The sequence below is a fragment of the Hyperolius riggenbachi genome, chromosome 4, assembly GCF_040937935.1.
Source record: "Hyperolius riggenbachi isolate aHypRig1 chromosome 4, aHypRig1.pri, whole genome shotgun sequence".
NCBI lineage: Eukaryota > Metazoa > Chordata > Amphibia > Anura > Hyperoliidae > Hyperolius > Hyperolius riggenbachi.
The window spans coordinates 24520325-24538000 of NC_090649.1; the positions used below are offsets into that span (position 1 = coordinate 24520325).

The 17676-nt window shown below is 46.7% G+C and overlaps 26 non-coding genes across 26 annotated transcripts; all 26 read left to right on the plus strand.

Moving 5' to 3' along the window:
- Positions 1-37: 37 nt before the first annotated feature.
- TRNAA-AGC (transfer RNA alanine (anticodon AGC)) lies at positions 38-110 on the plus strand. The gene has a single exon. It is a non-coding gene; the product is annotated as a tRNA-Ala (tRNA).
- Positions 111-216: 106 nt separating this feature from the next.
- On the plus strand, positions 217-315 carry TRNAY-GUA (transfer RNA tyrosine (anticodon GUA)). The gene is made up of 2 exons: positions 217-253; positions 280-315. It is a non-coding gene; the product is annotated as a tRNA-Tyr (tRNA).
- Positions 316-1054: 739 nt separating this feature from the next.
- TRNAA-AGC (transfer RNA alanine (anticodon AGC)) lies at positions 1055-1127 on the plus strand. The gene has a single exon. It is a non-coding gene; the product is annotated as a tRNA-Ala (tRNA).
- Positions 1128-1233: 106 nt separating this feature from the next.
- On the plus strand, positions 1234-1332 carry TRNAY-GUA (transfer RNA tyrosine (anticodon GUA)). Its single transcript has 2 exons — positions 1234-1270; positions 1297-1332. It is a non-coding gene; the product is annotated as a tRNA-Tyr (tRNA).
- Positions 1333-2071: 739 nt separating this feature from the next.
- On the plus strand, positions 2072-2144 carry TRNAA-AGC (transfer RNA alanine (anticodon AGC)). The gene has a single exon. It is a non-coding gene; the product is annotated as a tRNA-Ala (tRNA).
- Positions 2145-3088: 944 nt separating this feature from the next.
- Positions 3089-3161, plus strand: TRNAA-AGC (transfer RNA alanine (anticodon AGC)). The gene has a single exon. It is a non-coding gene; the product is annotated as a tRNA-Ala (tRNA).
- A 106-nt stretch (positions 3162-3267) lies between these two features.
- TRNAY-GUA (transfer RNA tyrosine (anticodon GUA)) lies at positions 3268-3366 on the plus strand. Its single transcript has 2 exons — positions 3268-3304; positions 3331-3366. It is a non-coding gene; the product is annotated as a tRNA-Tyr (tRNA).
- A 739-nt stretch (positions 3367-4105) lies between these two features.
- TRNAA-AGC (transfer RNA alanine (anticodon AGC)) lies at positions 4106-4178 on the plus strand. The gene has a single exon. It is a non-coding gene; the product is annotated as a tRNA-Ala (tRNA).
- Positions 4179-5301: 1123 nt separating this feature from the next.
- TRNAY-GUA (transfer RNA tyrosine (anticodon GUA)) lies at positions 5302-5400 on the plus strand. The gene is made up of 2 exons: positions 5302-5338; positions 5365-5400. It is a non-coding gene; the product is annotated as a tRNA-Tyr (tRNA).
- A 739-nt stretch (positions 5401-6139) lies between these two features.
- TRNAA-AGC (transfer RNA alanine (anticodon AGC)) lies at positions 6140-6212 on the plus strand. Its single transcript has one exon. It is a non-coding gene; the product is annotated as a tRNA-Ala (tRNA).
- A 944-nt stretch (positions 6213-7156) lies between these two features.
- On the plus strand, positions 7157-7229 carry TRNAA-AGC (transfer RNA alanine (anticodon AGC)). Its single transcript has one exon. It is a non-coding gene; the product is annotated as a tRNA-Ala (tRNA).
- Positions 7230-7335: 106 nt separating this feature from the next.
- On the plus strand, positions 7336-7434 carry TRNAY-GUA (transfer RNA tyrosine (anticodon GUA)). Its single transcript has 2 exons — positions 7336-7372; positions 7399-7434. It is a non-coding gene; the product is annotated as a tRNA-Tyr (tRNA).
- Positions 7435-8173: 739 nt separating this feature from the next.
- Positions 8174-8246, plus strand: TRNAA-AGC (transfer RNA alanine (anticodon AGC)). Its single transcript has one exon. It is a non-coding gene; the product is annotated as a tRNA-Ala (tRNA).
- A 944-nt stretch (positions 8247-9190) lies between these two features.
- Positions 9191-9263, plus strand: TRNAA-AGC (transfer RNA alanine (anticodon AGC)). Its single transcript has one exon. It is a non-coding gene; the product is annotated as a tRNA-Ala (tRNA).
- Positions 9264-9369: 106 nt separating this feature from the next.
- Positions 9370-9468, plus strand: TRNAY-GUA (transfer RNA tyrosine (anticodon GUA)). Its single transcript has 2 exons — positions 9370-9406; positions 9433-9468. It is a non-coding gene; the product is annotated as a tRNA-Tyr (tRNA).
- A 739-nt stretch (positions 9469-10207) lies between these two features.
- On the plus strand, positions 10208-10280 carry TRNAA-AGC (transfer RNA alanine (anticodon AGC)). The gene has a single exon. It is a non-coding gene; the product is annotated as a tRNA-Ala (tRNA).
- A 102-nt stretch (positions 10281-10382) lies between these two features.
- On the plus strand, positions 10383-10481 carry TRNAY-GUA (transfer RNA tyrosine (anticodon GUA)). The gene is made up of 2 exons: positions 10383-10419; positions 10446-10481. It is a non-coding gene; the product is annotated as a tRNA-Tyr (tRNA).
- A 739-nt stretch (positions 10482-11220) lies between these two features.
- TRNAA-AGC (transfer RNA alanine (anticodon AGC)) lies at positions 11221-11293 on the plus strand. Its single transcript has one exon. It is a non-coding gene; the product is annotated as a tRNA-Ala (tRNA).
- Positions 11294-12237: 944 nt separating this feature from the next.
- Positions 12238-12310, plus strand: TRNAA-AGC (transfer RNA alanine (anticodon AGC)). Its single transcript has one exon. It is a non-coding gene; the product is annotated as a tRNA-Ala (tRNA).
- Positions 12311-13254: 944 nt separating this feature from the next.
- Positions 13255-13327, plus strand: TRNAA-AGC (transfer RNA alanine (anticodon AGC)). The gene has a single exon. It is a non-coding gene; the product is annotated as a tRNA-Ala (tRNA).
- Positions 13328-14272: 945 nt separating this feature from the next.
- Positions 14273-14345, plus strand: TRNAA-AGC (transfer RNA alanine (anticodon AGC)). Its single transcript has one exon. It is a non-coding gene; the product is annotated as a tRNA-Ala (tRNA).
- Positions 14346-15289: 944 nt separating this feature from the next.
- Positions 15290-15362, plus strand: TRNAA-AGC (transfer RNA alanine (anticodon AGC)). Its single transcript has one exon. It is a non-coding gene; the product is annotated as a tRNA-Ala (tRNA).
- Positions 15363-16306: 944 nt separating this feature from the next.
- On the plus strand, positions 16307-16379 carry TRNAA-AGC (transfer RNA alanine (anticodon AGC)). Its single transcript has one exon. It is a non-coding gene; the product is annotated as a tRNA-Ala (tRNA).
- A 106-nt stretch (positions 16380-16485) lies between these two features.
- TRNAY-GUA (transfer RNA tyrosine (anticodon GUA)) lies at positions 16486-16584 on the plus strand. The gene is made up of 2 exons: positions 16486-16522; positions 16549-16584. It is a non-coding gene; the product is annotated as a tRNA-Tyr (tRNA).
- A 739-nt stretch (positions 16585-17323) lies between these two features.
- TRNAA-AGC (transfer RNA alanine (anticodon AGC)) lies at positions 17324-17396 on the plus strand. The gene has a single exon. It is a non-coding gene; the product is annotated as a tRNA-Ala (tRNA).
- Positions 17397-17502: 106 nt separating this feature from the next.
- TRNAY-GUA (transfer RNA tyrosine (anticodon GUA)) lies at positions 17503-17601 on the plus strand. Its single transcript has 2 exons — positions 17503-17539; positions 17566-17601. It is a non-coding gene; the product is annotated as a tRNA-Tyr (tRNA).
- The last annotated feature ends 75 nt before the right edge of the window (positions 17602-17676 follow it).

Here is a 17676-nt window from a genome sequence, read left to right on the forward strand (position 1 = left end):
TCATCCGCCCGCGTCTCTTGCGCAGATGTGTATAGATGGGGGATTAGCTCAAACGGTAGAGCGCTCGCTTAGCATGCGAGAGGTAGCGGGATCGATGCCCGCATCCTCCACACACATGCTTTTCCATCTTGAACCCCAGAGACAAACACTCATTTTCTGCACCTTCCGCTCGCTAGGAATGAGGATCAAAGGCTGGCAAAACCTTAGCTGGGGTATCCTTCGATAGCTCAGCTGGTAGAGCGGAGGACTGTAGATTGACAAAATGTTGAGAAAACTGTAATCCTTAGGTCGCTGGTTCGATTCCGGCTCGAAGGAACTTTTACGTCACGTTGATAACACACCGTCTTTCTTGTTGACCCTTTCCCGTTTGCATCCCATGATACAACAGCGTCTTCCTTACTCCACCGCTTTAGTGGAAAACGGCCCACATCTCTGGCAAACCATTTTTGGGCTTCTACCTGCCAGGGTAATTACCTATTACTGTTACCCTGACTCAATTAAAAAAGGGGAGTCGGGCAGCTTGCTAGAAAGAGTTACAGAGTTCAGCTGGGTAGGGTTGAGGATCAAAGGCCAAAAAAGACTCTTGTGGGGTATCCTTTCATAGCTCAGTGGCCATCAAGTTCCCCCTTTTTAGCCTCACTGCACCTCAGTCCAGAGCACACAAAAAAAGCAACAAGGGCAAGAGTGCTTTCTCCCACTTTCCATTCCATCTACTAGGTCATTGGAGAAGAACTAAAGTCAGTAGCGACCCTTATTGGCAGCAGCCCACTACTTTGTTTGAAGACAAAGTGCTTTGTATTTGACTTAATACCTCTAGCGACCCGTTTTGTCTGCTTCCACTTTTGGGAGTCTGATTACTTTTTACCGGTTGTATCACACCTTTCTAAAATTCCTACTTTTTGTTGACCCCTTGCTCAACACTCTGTGAAGACAAAAGAAATGTTGTAAAATACACAGTCCTCCATTCCAATGAAACTGTGTGGCGTTCCATCGTTAACTCTGACATTGCAGTTCCGCTCATCCGCCCGCGTCTCTTGCGCAGATGTGTATAGATGGGGGATTAGCTCAAATGGTAGAGCGCTCGCTTAGCATGCGAGAGGTAGCGGGATCGATGCCCGCATCCTCCACACACATGCTTTTCCATCTTGAACCCCAGAGACAAACACTCATTTTCTGCACCTTCCGCTCGCTAGGAATGAGGATCAAAGGCTGGCAAAACCTTAGCTGGGGTATCCTTCGATAGCTCAGCTGGTAGAGCGGAGGACTGTAGATTGACAAAATGTTGAGAAAACTGTAATCCTTAGGTCACTGGTTCGATTCCGGCTCGAAGGAACTTTTACGTCACGTTGATAACACACCGTCTTTCTTGTTGACCCTTTCCCGTTTGCATCCCATGATACAACAGCGTCTTCCTTACTCCACCGCTTTAGTGGAAAACGGCCCACATCTCTGGCAAACCATTTTTGGGCTTCTACCTGCCAGGGTAATTACCTATTACTGTTACCCTGACTCAATTAAAAAAGGGGAGTCGGGCAGCTTGCTAGAAAGAGTTACAGAGTTCAGCTGGGTAGGGTTGAGGATCAAAGGCCAAAAAAGACTCTTGTGGGGTATCCTTTCATAGCTCAGTGGCCATCAAGTTCCCCCTTTTTAGCCTCACTGCACCTCAGTCCAGAGCACAAAAAAAAAGCAACAAGGGCAAGAGTGCTTTCTCCCACTTTCCATTCCATCTACTAGGTCATTGGAGAAGAACTAAAGTCAGTAGCGACCCTTATTGGCAGCAGCCCACTACTTTGTTTGAAGACAAAGTGCTTTGTATTTGACTTAATACCTCTAGCGACCCGTTTTGTCTGCTTCCACTTTTGGGAGTCTGATTACTTTTTACCGGTTGTATCACACCTTTCTAAAATTCCTACTTTTTGTTGACCCCTTGCTCAACACTCTGTGAAGACAAAAGAAATGTTGTAAAATACACAGTCCTCCATTCCAATGAAACTGTGTGGCGTTCCATCGTTAACTCTGACATCGCAGTTCCGCTCATCCGCCCGCGTCTCTTGCGCAGATGTGTATAGATGGGGGATTAGCTCAAATGGTAGAGCGCTCGCTTAGCATGCGAGAGGTAGCGGGATCGATGCCCGCATCCTCCACACACATGCTTTTCCATCTAGAACCCCAGAGACAAACACTCATTTTCTGCACCTTCCGCTCGCTAGGAATGAGGATCAAAGGCTGGCAAAACCTTAGCTGGGGTATCTTTCGATAGCTCAGCTGGTAGAGCGGAGGACTGTAGATTGACAAAATGTTGAGAAAACTGTAATCCTTAGGTCGCTGGTTCGATTCTGGCTCGAAGGAGCTTTTACGTCACGTTGATAACACACCGTCTTTCTTGTTGACCCTTTCCCGTTTGCATCCCATGATACAACAGCGTCTTCCTTACTCCACCGCTTTAGTGGAAAACGGCCCACATCTCTGGCAAACCATTTTTGGGCTTCTACCTGCCAGGGTAATTACCTATTACTGTTACCCTGACTCAATTAAAAAAGGGGAGTCGGGCAGCTTGCTAGAAAGAGTTACAGAGTTCAGCTGGGTAGGGTTGAGGATCAAAGGCCAAAAAAGACTCTTGTGGGGTATCCTTTGATAGCTCAGTGGCCATCAAGTTCCCCCTTTTTAGCCTCACTGCACCTCAGTCCAGAGCACAAAAAAAAAGCAACAAGGGCAAGAGTGCTATCTCCCACTTTCCATTTCATCTACCAGGGCATTGGAGAAGAACTAAAGTCAGTAGCGACCCTTATTGGCAGCAGCCCACTACTTTGTTTGAAGACAAAGTGCTTTGTATTTGACTTAATACCTCTAGCGACCCGTTTTGTCTGCTTCCACTTTTGGGAGTCTGATTACTTTTTACCGGTTGTATCACACCTTTCTAAAATTCCTACTTTTTGTTGACCCCTTGCTCAACACTCTGTGAAGACAAAAGAAATGTTGTAAAATACACAGTCCTCCATTCCAATGAAACTGTGTGGCGTTCCATCGTTAACTCTGACATCGCAGTTCCGCTCATCCGCCCGCGTCTCTTGCGCAGATGTGTATAGATGGGGGATTAGCTCAAATGGTAGAGCGCTCGCTTAGCATGCGAGAGGTAGCGGGATCGATGCCCGCATCCTCCACACACATGCTTTTCCATCTTGAACCCCAGAGACAAACACTCATTTTCTGCACCTTCCGCTCGCTAGGAATGAGGATCAAAGGCTGGCAAAACCTTAGCTGGGGTATCCTTCGATAGCTCAGCTGGTAGAGCGGAGGACTGTAGATTGACAAAATGTTGAGAAAACTGTAATCCTTAGGTCACTGGTTCGATTCCGGCTCGAAGGAACTTTTACGTCACGTTGATAACACACCGTCTTTCTTGTTGACCCTTTCCCGTTTGCATCCCATGATACAACAGCGTCTTCCTTACTCCACCGCTTTAGTGGAAAACGGCCCACATCTCTGGCAAACCATTTTTGGGCTTCTACCTGCCAGGGTAATTACCTATTACTGTTACCCTGACTCAATTAAAAAAGGGGAGTCGGGCAGCTTGCTAGACAGAGTTACAGAGTTCAGCTGGGTAGGGTTGAGGATCAAAGGCCAAAAAAGACTCTTGTGGGGTATCCTTTCATAGCTCAGTGGCCATCAAGTTCCCCCTTTTTAGCCTCACTGCACCTCAGTCCAGAGCACAAAAAAAAAGCAACAAGGGCAAGAGTGCTTTCTCCCACTTTCCATTCCATCTACTAGGTCATTGGAGAAGAACTAAAGTCAGTAGCGACCCTTATTGGCAGCAGCCCACTACTTTGTTTGAAGACAAAGTGCTTTGTATTTGACTTAATACCTCTAGCGACCCGTTTTGTCTGCTTCCACTTTTGGGAGTCTGATTACTTTTTACCGGTTGTATCACACCTTTCTAAAATTCCTACTTTTTGTTGACCCCTTGCTCAACACTCTGTGAAGACAAAAGAAATGTTGTAAAATACACAGTCCTCCATTCCAATGAAACTGTGTGGCGTTCCATCGTTAACTCTGACATCGCAGTTCCGCTCATCCGCCCGCGTCTCTTGCGCAGATGTGTATAGATGGGGGATTAGCTCAAATGGTAGAGCGCTCGCTTAGCATGCGAGAGGTAGCGGGATCGATGCCCGCATCCTCCACACACATGCTTTTCCATCTAGAACCCCAGAGACAAACACTCATTTTCTGCACCTTCCGCTCGCTAGGAATGAGGATCAAAGGCTGGCAAAACCTTAGCTGGGGTATCTTTCGATAGCTCAGCTGGTAGAGCGGAGGATTGTAGATTGACAAAATGTTGAGAAAACTGTAATCCTTAGGTCGCTGGTTCGATTCTGGCTCGAAGGAGCTTTTACGTCACGTTGATAACACACCGTCTTTCTTGTTGACCCTTTCCCGTTTGCATCCCATGATACAACAGCGTCTTCCTTACTCCACCGCTTTAGTGGAAAACGGCCCACATCTCTGGCAAACCATTTTTGGGCTTCTACCTGCCAGGGTAATTACCTATTACTGTTACCCTGACTCAATTAAAAAAGGGGAGTCGGGCAGCTTGCTAGAAAGAGTTACAGAGTTCAGCTGGGTAGGGTTGAGGATCAAAGGCCAAAAAAGACTCTTGTGGGGTATCCTTTCATAGCTCAGTGGCCATCAAGTTCCCCCTTTTTAGCCTCACTGCACCTCAGTCCAGAGCACAAAAAAAAAGCAACAAGGGCAAGAGTGCTATCTCCCACTTTCCATTTCATCTACCAGGGCATTGGAGAAGAACTAAAGTCAGTAGCGACCCTTATTGGCAGCAGCCCACTATTTTGTTTGAAGACAAAGTGCTTTGTATTTGACTTAATACCTCTAGCGACCCGTTTTGTCTGCTTCCACTTTTGGGAGTCTGATTACTTTTTACCGGTTGTATCACACCTTTCTAAAATTCCTACTTTTTGTTGACCCCTTGCTCAACACTCTGTGAAGACAAAAGAAATGTTGTAAAATACACAGTCCTCCATTCCAATGAAACTGTGTGGCGTTCCATCGTTAACTCTGACATCGCAGTTCCGCTCATCTGCCCGCGTCTCTTGCGCAGATGTGTATAGATGGGGGATTAGCTCAAATAGTAGAGCGCTCGCTTAGCATGCGAGAGGTAGCGGGATCGATGCCCGCATCCTCCACACACATGCTTTTCCATCTTGAACCCCAGAGACAAACACTCATTTTCTGCACCTTCCGCTCGCTAGGAATGAGGATCAAAGGCTGGCAAAACCTTAGCTGGGGTATCCTTCGATAGCTCAGCTGGTAGAGCGGAGGACTGTAGATTGACAAAATGTTGAGAAAACTGTAATCCTTAGGTCGCTGGTTCGATTCCGGCTCGAAGGAACTTTTACGTCACGTTGATAACACACCGTCTTTCTTGTTGACCCTTTCCCGTTTGCATCCCATGATACAACAGCGTCTTCCTTACTCCACCGCTTTAGTGGAAAACGGCCCACATCTCTGGCAAACCATTTTTGGGCTTCTACCTGCCAGGGCAATTACCTATTACTGTTACCCTGACTCAATTAAAAAAGGGGAGTCGGGCAGCTTGCTAGAAAGAGTTACAGAGTTCAGCTGGGTAGGGTTGAGGATCAAAGGCCAAAAAAGACTCTTGTGGGGTATCCTTTCATAGCTCAGTGGCCATCAAGTTCCCCCTTTTTAGCCTCACTGCACCTCAGTCCAGAGCACAAAAAAAAAGCAACAAGGGCAAGAGTGCTATCTCCCACTTTCCATTCCATCTACTAGGTCATTGGAGAAGAACTAAAGTCAGTAGCGACCCTTATTGGCAGCAGCCCACTACTTTGTTTGAAGACAAAGTGCTTTGTATTTGACTTAATACCTCTAGCGACCCGTTTTGTCTGCTTCCACTTTTGGGAGTCTGATTACTTTTTACCGGTTGTATCACACCTTTCTAAAATTCCTACTTTTTGTTGACCCCTTGCTCAACACTCTGTGAAGACAAAAGAAATGTTGTAAAATACACAGTCCTCCATTCCAATGAAACTGTGTGGCGTTCCATCGTTAACTCTGACATCGCAGTTCCGCTCATCCGCCCGCGTCTCTTGCGCAGTTGTGTATAGATGGGGGATTAGCTCAAATGGTAGAGCGCTCGCTTAGCATGCGAGAGGTAGCGGGATCGATGCCCGCATCCTCCACACACATGCTTTTCCATCTTGAACCCCAGAGACAAACACTCATTTTCTGCACCTTCCGCTCGCTAGGAATGAGGATCAAAGGCTGGCAAAACCTTAGCTGGGGTATCCTTCGATAGCTCAGCTGGTAGAGCGGAGGACTGTAGATTGACAAAATGTTGAGAAAACTGTAATCCTTAGGTCGCTGGTTCGATTCTGGCTCGAAGGAACTTTTACGTCACGTTGATAACACACCGTCTTTCTTGTTGACCCTTTCCCGTTTGCATCCCATGATACAACAGCGTCTTCCTTACTCCACCGCTTTAGTGGAAAACGGCCCACATCTCTGGCAAACCATTTTTGGGCTTCTACCTGCCAGGGTAATTACCTATTACTGTTACCCTGACTCAATTAAAAAAGGGGAGTCGGGCAGCTTGCTAGAAAGAGTTACAGAGTTCAGCTGGGTAGGGTTGAGGATCAAAGGCCAAAAAAGACTCTTGTGGGGTATCCTTTCATAGCTCAGTGGCCATCAAGTTCCCCCTTTTTAGCCTCACTGCACCTCAGTCCAGAGCACAAAAAAAAAGCAACAAGGGCAAGAGTGCTATCTCCCACTTTCCATTTCATCTACCAGGGCATTGGAGAAGAACTAAAGTCAGTAGCGACCCTTATTGGCAGCAGCCCACTACTTTGTTTGAAGACAAAGTGCTTTGTATTTGACTTAATACCTCTAGCGACCCGTTTTGTCTGCTTCCACTTTTGGGAGTCTGATTACTTTTTACCGGTTGTATCACACCTTTCTAAAATTCCTACTTTTTGTTGACCCCTTGCTCAACACTCTGTGAAGACAAAAGAAATGTTGTAAAATACACAGTCCTCCATTCCAATGAAACTGTGTGGCGTTCCATCGTTAACTCTGACATCGCAGTTCCGCTCATCCGCCCGCGTCTCTTGCGCAGTTGTGTATAGATGGGGGATTAGCTCAAATGGTAGAGCGCTCGCTTAGCATGCGAGAGGTAGCGGGATCGATGCCCGCATCCTCCACACACATGCTTTTCCATCTTGAACCCCAGAGACAAACACTCATTTTCTGCACCTTCCGCTCGCTAGGAATGAGGATCAAAGGCTGGCAAAACCTTAGCTGGGGTATCCTTCGATAGCTTAGCTGGTAGAGCGGAGGACTGTAGATTGACAAAATGTTGAGAAAACTGTAATCCTTAGGTCGCTAGTTCGATTCTGGCTCGAAGGAACTTTTACGTCACGTTGATAACACACCGTCTTTCTTGTTGACCCTTTCCCGTTTGCATCCCATGATACAACAGCGTCTTCCTTACTCCACCGCTTTAGTGGAAAACAGCCCACATCTCTGGCAAACCATTTTTGGGCTTCTACCTGCCAGGGTAATTACCTATTACTGTTACCCTGACTCAATTAAAAAAGGGGAGTCGGGCAGCTTGCTAGAAAGAGTTACAGAGTTCAGCTGGGTAGGGTTGAGGATCAAAGGCCAAAAAAGACTCTTGTGGGGTATCCTTTCATAGCTCAGTGGCCATCAAGTTCCCCCTTTTTAGCCTCACTGCACCTCAGTCCAGAGCACAAAAAAAAAGCAACAAGGGCAAGAGTGCTTTCTCCCACTTTCCATTCCATCTACTAGGTCATTGGAGAAGAACTAAAGTCAGTAGCGACCCTTATTGGCAGCAGCCCACTACTTTGTTTGAAGACAAAGTGCTTTGTATTTGACTTAATACCTCTAGCGACCCGTTTTGTCTGCTTCCACTTTTGGGAGTCTGATTACTTTTTACCGGTTGTATCACACCTTTCTAAAATTCCTACTTTTTGTTGACCCCTTGCTCAACACTCTGTGAAGACAAAAGAAATGTTGTAAAATACACAGTCCTCCATTCCAATGAAACTGTGTGGCGTTCCATCGTTAACTCTGACATCGCAGTTCCGCTCATCCGCCCGCGTCTCTTGCGCAGATGTGTATAGATGGGGGATTAGCTCAAATGGTAGAGCGCTCGCTTAGCATGCGAGAGGTAGCGGGATCGATGCCCGCATCCTCCACACACATGCTTTTCCATCTAGAACCCCAGAGACAAACACTCATTTTCTGCACCTTCCGCTCGCTAGGAATGAGGATCAAAGGCTGGCAAAACCTTGGCTGGGGTATCTTTCGATAGCTCAGCTGGTAGAGCGGAGGACTGTAGATTGACAAAATGTTGAGAAAACTGTAATCCTTAGGTCGCTGGTTCGATTCTGGCTCGAAGGAGCTTTTACGTCACGTTGATAACACACCGTCTTTCTTGTTGACCCTTTCCCGTTTGCATCCCATGATACAACAGCGTCTTCCTTACTCCACCGCTTTAGTGGAAAACGGCCCACATCTCTGGCAAACCATTTTTGGGCTTCTACCTGCCAGGGTAATTACCTATTACTGTTACCCTGACTCAATTAAAAAAGGGGAGTCGGGCAGCTTGCTAGAAAGAGTTACAGAGTTCAGCTGGGTAGGGTTGAGGATCAAAGGCCAAAAAAGACTCTTGTGGGGTATCCTTTCATAGCTCAGTGGCCATCAAGTTCCCCCTTTTTAGCCTCACTGCACCTCAGTCCAGAGCACAAAAAAAAAGCAACAAGGGCAAGAGTGCTATCTCCCACTTTCCATTTCATCTACCAGGGCATTGGAGAAGAACTAAAGTCAGTAGCGACCCTTATTGGCAGCAGCCCACTACTTTGTTTGAAGACAAAGTGCTTTGTATTTGACTTAATACCTCTAGCGACCCGTTTTGTCTGCTTCCACTTTTGGGAGTCTGATTACTTTTTACCGGTTGTATCACACCTTTCTAAAATTCCTACTTTTTGTTGACCCCTTGCTCAACACTCTGTGAAGACAAAAGAAATGTTGTAAAATACACAGTCCTCCATTCCAATGAAACTGTGTGGCGTTCCATCGTTAACTCTGACATCGCAGTTCCGCTCATCCGCCCGCGTCTCTTGCGCAGATGTGTATAGATGGGGGATTAGCTCAAATGGTAGAGCGCTCGCTTAGCATGCGAGAGGTAGCGGGATCGATGCCCGCATCCTCCACACACATGCTTTTCCATCTTGAACCCCAGAGACAAACACTCATTTTCTGCACCTTCCGCTCGCTAGGAATTAGGTTCAAAGGCTGGCAAAACCTTAGCTGGGGTATCCTTCGATAGCTCAGCTGGTAGAGCGGAGGACTGTAGATTGACAAAATGTTGAGAAAACTGTAATCCTTAGGTCGCTGGTTCGATTCCGGCTCGAAGGAACTTTAACGTCACGTTGATAACACACCGTCTTTCTTGTTGACCCTTTCCCGTTTGCATCCCATGATACAACAGCGTCTTCCTTACTCCACCGCTTTAGTGGAAAACGGCCCACATCTCTGGCAAACCATTTTTGGGCTTCTACCTGCCAGGGTAATTACCTATTACTGTTACCCTGACTCAATTAAAAAAGGGGAGTCGGGCAGCTTGCTAGAAAGAGTTACAGAGTTCAGCTGGGTAGGGTTGAGGATCAAAGGCCAAAAAAGACTCTTGTGGGGTATCCTTTCATAGCTCAGTGGCCATCAAGTTCCCCCTTTTTAGCCTCACTGCACCTCAGTCCAGAGCACAAAAAAAAAGCAACAAGGGCAAGAGTGCTTTCTCCCACTTTCCATTCCATCTACTAGGTCATTGGAGAAGAACTAAAGTCAGTAGCGACCCTTATTGGCAGCAGCCCACTACTTTGTTTGAAGACAAAGTGCTTTGTATTTGACTTAATACCTCTAGCGACCCGTTTTGTCTGCTTCCACTTTTGGGAGTCTGATTACTTTTTACCGGTTGTATCACACCTTTCTAAAATTCCTACTTTTTGTTGACCCCTTGCTCAACACTCTGTGAAGACAAAAGAAATGTTGTAAAATACACAGTCCTCCATTCCAATGAAACTGTGTGGCGTTCCATCGTTAACTCTGACATCGCAGTTCCGCTCATCCGCCCGCGTCTCTTGCGCAGATGTGTATAGATGGGGGATTAGCTCAAATGGTAGAGCGCTCGCTTAGCATGCGAGAGGTAGCGGGATCGATGCCCGCATCCTCCACACACATGCTTTTCCATCTTGAACCCCAGAGACACTCATTTTCTGCACCTTCCGCTCGCTAGGAATGAGGATCAAAGGCTGGCAAAACCTTAGCTGGGGTATCCTTCGATAGCTCAGCTGGTAGAGTGGAGGACTGTAGATTGACAAAATGTTGAGAAAACTGTAATCCTTAGGTCGCTGGTTCAATTCCGGCTCGAAGGAACTTTTACGTCACGTTGATAACACACCGTCTTTCTTGTTGACCCTTTCCCGTTTGCATCCCATGATACAACAGCGTCTTCCTTACTCCACCGCTTTAGTGGAAAACGGCCCACATCTCTGGCAAACCATTTTTGGGCTTCTACCTGCCAGGGTAATTACCTATTACTGTTACCCTGACTCAATTAAAAAAGGGGAGTCGGGCAGCTTGCTAGAAAGAGTTACAGAGTTCAGCTGGGTAGGGTTGAGGATCAAAGGCCAAAAAAGACTCTTGTGGGGTATCCTTTCATAGCTCAGTGGCCATCAAGTTCCCCCTTTTTAGCCTCACTGCACCTCAGTCCAGAGCACAAAAAAAAAGCAACAAGGGCAAGAGTGCTTTCTCCCACTTTCCATTCCATCTACTAGGTCATTGGAGAAGAACTAAAGTCAGTAGCGACCCTTATTGGCAGCAGCCCACTACTTTGTTTGAAGACAAAGTGCTTTGTATTTGACTTAATACCTCTAGCGACCCGTTTTGTCTGCTTCCACTTTTGGGAGTCTGATTACTTTTTACCGGTTGTATCACACCTTTCTAAAATTCCTACTTTTTGTTGACCCCTTGCTCAACACTCTGTGAAGACAAAAGAAATGTTGTAAAATACACAGTCCTCCATTCCAATGAAACTGTGTGGCGTTCCATCGTTAACTCTGACATCGCAGTTCCGCTCATCCGCCCGCGTCTCTTGCGCAGATGTGTATAGATGGGGGATTAGCTCAAATGGTAGAGCGCTCGCTTAGCATGCGAGAGGTAGCGGGATCGATGCCCGCATCCTCCACACACATGCTTTTCCATCTAGAACCCCAGAGACAAACACTCATTTTCTGCACCTTCCGCTCGCTAGGAATGAGGATCAAAGGCTGGCAAAACCTTAGCTGGGGTATCTTTCGATAGCTCAGCTGGTAGAGCGGAGGACTGTAGATTGACAAAATGTTGAGAAAACTGTAATCCTTAGGTCGCTGGTTCGATTCTGGCTCGAAGGAGCTTTTACGTCACGTTGATAACACACCGTCTTTCTTGTTGACCCTTTCCCGTTTGCATCCCATGATACAACAGCGTCTTCCTTACTCCACCGCTTTAGTGGAAAACGGCCCACATCTCTGGCAAACCATTTTTGGGCTTCTACCTGCCAGGGTAATTACCTATTACTGTTACCCTGACTCAATTAAAAAAGGGGAGTCGGGCAGCTTGCTAGAAAGAGTTACAGAGTTCAGCTGGGTAGGGTTGAGGATCAAAGGCCAAAAAAGACTCTTGTGGGGTATCCTTTCATAGCTCAGTGGCCATCAAGTTCCCCCTTTTTAGCCTCACTGCACCTCAGTCCAGAGCACAAAAAAAAAGCAACAAGGGCAAGAGTGCTATCTCCCACTTTCCATTTCATCTACCAGGGCATTGGAGAAGAACTAAAGTCAGTAGCGACCCTTATTGGCAGCAGCCCACTACTTTGTTTGAAGACAAAGTGCTTTGTATTTGACTTAATACCTCTAGCGACCCGTTTTGTCTGCTTCCACTTTTGGGAGTCTGATTACTTTTTACCGGTTGTATCACACCTTTCTAAAATTCCTACTTTTTGTTGACCCCTTGCTCAACACTCTGTGAAGACAAAAGAAATGTTGTAAAATACACAGTCCTCCATTCCAATGAAACTGTGTGGCGTTCCATCGTTAACTCTGACATCGCAGTTCCGCTCATCTGCCCGCGTCTCTTGCGCAGATGTGTATAGATGGGGGATTAGCTCAAATGGTAGAGCGCTCGCTTAGCATGCGAGAGGTAGCGGGATCGATGCCCGCATCCTCCACACACATGCTTTTCCATCTTGAACCCCAGAGACAAACACTCATTTTCTGCACCTTCCGCTCGCTAGGAATGAGGATCAAAGGCTGGCAAAACCTTAGCTGGGGTATCCTTCGATAGCTCAGCTGGTAGAGCGGAGCACTGTAGATTGACAAAATGTTGAGAAAACTGTAATCCTTAGGTCGCTGGTTCGATTCCGGCTCGAAGGAACTTTTACGTCACGTTGATAACACACCGTCTTTCTTGTTGACCCTTTCCCGTTTGCATCCCATGATACAACAGCGTCTTCCTTACTCCACCGCTTTAGTGGAAAACGGCCCACATCTCTGGCAAACCATTTTTGGGCTTCTACCTGCCAGGGTAATTACCTATTACTGTTACCCTGACTCAATTAAAAAAGGGGAGTCGGGCAGCTTGCTAGAAAGAGTTACAGAGTTCAGCTGGGTAGGGTTGAGGATCAAAGGTCAAAAAAGACTCTTGTGGGGTATTCTTTCATAGCTCAGTGGCCATCAAGTTCCCCCTTTTTAGCCTCACTGCACCTCAGTCCAGAGCACAAAAAAAAAGCAACAAGGGCAAGAGTGCTATCTCCCACTTTCCATTCCATCTACTAGGTCATTGGAGAAGAACTAAAGTCAGTAGCGACCCTTATTGGCAGCAGCCCACTACTTTGTTTGAAGACAAAGTGCTTTGTATTTGACTTAATACCTCTAGCGACCCGTTTTGTCTGCTTCCACTTTTGGGAGTCTGATTACTTTTTACCGGTTGTATCACACCTTTCTAAAATTCCTACTTTTTGTTGACCCCTTGCTCAACACTCTGTGAAGACAAAAGAAATGTTGTAAAATACACAGTCCTCCATTCCAATGAAACTGTGTGGCGTTCCATCGTTAACTCTGACATCGCAGTTCCGCTCATCCGCCCGCGTCTCTTGCGCAGTTGTGTATAGATGGGGGATTAGCTCAAATGGTAGAGCGCTCGCTTAGCATGCGAGAGGTAGCGGGATCGATGCCCGCATCCTCCACACACATGCTTTTCCATCTTGAACCCCAGAGACAAACACTCATTTTCTGCACCTTCCCGCTCGCTAGGAATGAGGATCAAAGGCTGGCAAAACTTTAGCTGAGGTATCCTTCGATAGCTCAGCTGGTAGAGCGGAGGACTGTAGATTGACAAAATGTTGAGAAAACTGTAATCCTTAGGTCGCTGGTTCGATTCTGGCTCGAAGGAACTTTTACGTCACGTTGATAACACACCGTCTTTCTTGTTGACCCTTTCCCGTTTGCATCCCATGATACAACAGCGTCTTCCTTACTCCACCGCTTTAGTGGAAAACGGCCCACATCTCTGGCAAACCATTTTTGGGCTTCTACCTGCCAGGGTAATTACCTATTACTGTTACCCTGACTCAATTAAAAAAGGGGAGTCGGGCAGCTTGCTAGAAAGAGTTACAGAGTTCAGCTGGGTAGGGTTGAGGATCAAAGGCCAAAAAAGACTCTTGTGGGGTATCCTTTCATAGCTCAGTGGCCATCAAGTTCCCCCTTTTTAGCCTCACTGCACCTCAGTCCAGAGCACAAAAAAAAAGCAACAAGGGCAAGAGTGCTATCTCCCACTTTCCATTTCATCTACCAGGGCATTGGAGAAGAACTAAAGTCAGTAGCGACCCTTATTGGCAGCAGCCCACTACTTTGTTTGAAGACAAAGTGCTTTGTATTTGACTTAATACCTCTAGCGACCCGTTTTGTCTGCTTCCACTTTTGGGAGTCTGATTACTTTTTACCGGTTGTATCACACCTTTCTAAAATTCCTACTTTTTGTTGACCCCTTGCTCAACACTCTGTGAAGACAAAAGAAATGTTGTAAAATACACAGTCCTCCATTCCAATGAAACTGTGTGGCGTTCCATCGTTAACTCTGACATCGCAGTTCCGCTCATCCGCCCGCGTCTCTTGCGCAGTTGTGTATAGATGGGGGATTAGCTCAAATGGTAGAGCGCTCGCTTAGCATGCGAGAGGTAGCGGGATCGATGCCCGCATCCTCCACACACATGCTTTTCCATCTTGAACCCCAGAGACAAACACTCATTTTCTGCACCTTCCGCTCGCTAGGAATGAGGATCAAAGGCTGGCAAAACCTTAGCTGGGGTATCCTTCGATAGCTCAGCTGGTAGAGCGGAGGACTGTAGATTGACAAAATGTTGAGAAAACTGTAATCCTTAGGTCGCTGGTTCGATTCTGGCTCGAAGGAACTTTTACGTCACGTTGATAACACACCGTTTTTCTTGTTGACCCTTTCCCGTTTGCATCCCATGATACAACAGCGTCTTCCTTACTCCACCGCTTTAGTGGAAAACAGCCCACATCTCTGGCAAACCATTTTTGGGCTTCTACCTGCCAGGGTAATTACCTATTACTGTTACCCTGACTCAATTAAAAAAGGGGAGTCGGGCAGCTTGCTAGAAAGAGTTACAGAGTTCAGCTGGGTAGGGTTGAGGATCAAAGGCCAAAAAAGACTCTTGTGGGGTATCCTTTCATAGCTCAGTGGCCATCAAGTTCCCCCTTTTTAGCCTCACTGCACCTCAGTCCAGAGCACAAAAAAAAAGCAACAAGGGCAAGAGTGCTATCTCCCACTTTCCATTTCATCTACCAGGGCATTGGAGAAGAACTAAAGTCAGTAGCGACCCTTATTGGCAGCAGCCCACTACTTTGTTTGAAGACAAAGTGCTTTGTATTTGACTTAATACCTCTAGCGACCCGTTTTGTCTGCTTCCACTTTTGGGAGTCTGATTACTTTTTACCGGTTGTATCACACCTTTCTAAAATTCCTACTTTTTGTTGACCCCTTGCTCAACACTCTGTGAAGACAAAAGAAATGTTGTAAAATACACAGTCCTCCATTCCAATGAAACTGTGTGGCGTTCCATCGTTAACTCTGACATCGCAGTTCCGCTCATCTGCCCGCGTCTCTTGCGCAGATGTGTATAGATGGGGGATTAGCTCAAATGGTAGAGCGCTCGCTTAGCATGCGAGAGGTAGCGGGATCGATGCCCGCATCCTCCACACACATGCTTTTCCATCTTGAACCCCAGAGACAAACACTCATTTTCTGCACCTTCCGCTCGCTAGGAATGAGGATCAAAGGCTGGCAAAACCTTAGATGGGGTATCCTTCGATAGCTCAGCTAGTAGAGCGGAGGACTGTAGATTGACAAAATGTTGAGAAAACTGTAATCCTTAGGTCGCTGGTTCGATTCCGGCTCGAAGGAACTTTTACGTCACGTTGATAACACACCGTCTTTCTTGTTGACCCTTTCCCGTTTGCATCCCATGATACAACAGCGTCTTCCTTACTCCACCGCTTTAGTGGAAAACGGCCCACATCTCTGGCAAACCATTTTTGGGCTTCTACCTGCCAGGGTAATTACCTATTACTGTTACCCTGACTCAATTAAAAAAGGGGAGTCGGGCAGCTTGCTAGAAAGAGTTACAGAGTTCAGCTGGGTAGGGTTGAGGATCAAAGGCCAAAAAAGACTCTTGTGGGGTATCCTTTCATAGCTCAGTGGCCATCAAGTTCCCCCTTTTTAGCCTCACTGCACCTCAGTCCAGAGCACAAAAAAAAAGCAACAAGGGCAAGAGTGCTTTCTCCCACTTTCCATTCCATCTACTAGGTCATTGGAGAAGAACTAAAGTCAGTAGCGACCCTTATTGGCAGCAGCCCACTACTTTGTTTGAAGACAAAGTGCTTTGTATTTGACTTAATACCTCTAGCGACCCGTTTTGTCTGCTTCCACTTTTGGGAGTCTGATTACTTTTTACCGGTTGTATCACACCTTTCTAAAATTCCTACTTTTTGTTGACCCCTTGCTCAACACTCTGTGAAGACAAAAGAAATGTTGTAAAATACACAGTCCTCCATTCCAATGAAACTGTGTGGCGTTCCATCGTTAACTCTGACATCGCAGTTCCGCTCATCCGCCCGCGTCTCTTGCGCAGATGTGTATAGATGGGGGATTAGCTCAAATGGTAGAGCGCTCGCTTAGCATGCGAGAGGTAGCGGGATCGATGCCCGCATCCTCCACACACATGCTTTTCCATCTTGAACCCCAGAGACAAACACTCATTTTCTGCACCTTCCGCTCGCTAGGAATTAGGTTCAAAGGCTGGCAAAACCTTAGCTGGGGTATCCTTCGATAGCTCAGCTGGTAGAGCGGAGGACTGTAGATTGACAAAATGTTGAGAAAACTGTAATCCTTAGGTCGCTGGTTCGATTCCGGCTCGAAGGAACTTTTACGTCACGTTGATAACACACCGTCTTTCTTGTTGACCCTTTCCCGTTTGCATCCCATGATACAACAGCGTCTTCCTTACTCCACCGCTTTAGTGGAAAACGGCCCACATCTCTGGCAAACCATTTTTGGGCTTCTACCTGCCAGGGTAATTACCTATTACTGTTACCCTGACTCAATTAAAAAAGGGGAGTCGGGCAGCTTGCTAGAAAGAGTTACAGAGTTCAGCTGGGTAGGGTTGAGGATCAAAGGCCAAAAAAGACTCTTGTGGGGTATCCTTTCATAGCTCAGTGGCCATCAAGTTCCCCCTTTTTAGCCTCACTGCACCTCAGTCCAGAGCACAAAAAAAAAGCAACAAGGGCAAGAGTGCTTTCTCCCACTTTCCATTCCATCTACTAGGTCATTGGAGAAGAACTAAAGTCAGTAGCGACCCTTATTGGCAGCAGCCCACTACTTTGTTTGAAGACAAAGTGGTTTGTATTTGACTTAATACCTCTAGCGACCCGTTTTGTCTGCTTCCACTTTTGGGAGTCTGATTACTTTTTACCGGTTGTATCACACCTTTCTAAAATTCCTACTTTTTGTTGACCCCTTGCTCAACACTCTGTGAAGACAAAAGAAATGTTGTAAAATACACAGTCCTCCATTCCAATGAAACTGTGTGGCGTTCCATCGTTAACTCTGACATCGCAGTTCCGCTCATCCGCCCGCGTCTCTTGCGCAGATGTGTATAGATGGGGGATTAGCTCAAATGGTAGAGCGCTCGCTTAGCATGCGAGAGGTAGCGGGATCGATGCCCGCATCCTCCACACACATGCTTTTCCATCTTGAACCCCAGAGACAAACACTCATTTTCTGCACCTTCCGCTCGCTAGGAATGAGGATCAAAGGCTGGCAAAACCTTAGCTGGGGTATCCTTCGATAGCTCAGCTGGTAGAGCGGAGGACTGTAGATTGACAAAATGTTGAGAAAACTGTAATCCTTAGGTCGCTGGTTCGATTCCGGCTCGAAGGAACTTTTACGTCACGTTGATAACACACCGTCTTTCTTGTTGACCCTTTCCCGTTTGCATCCCATGATACAACAGCG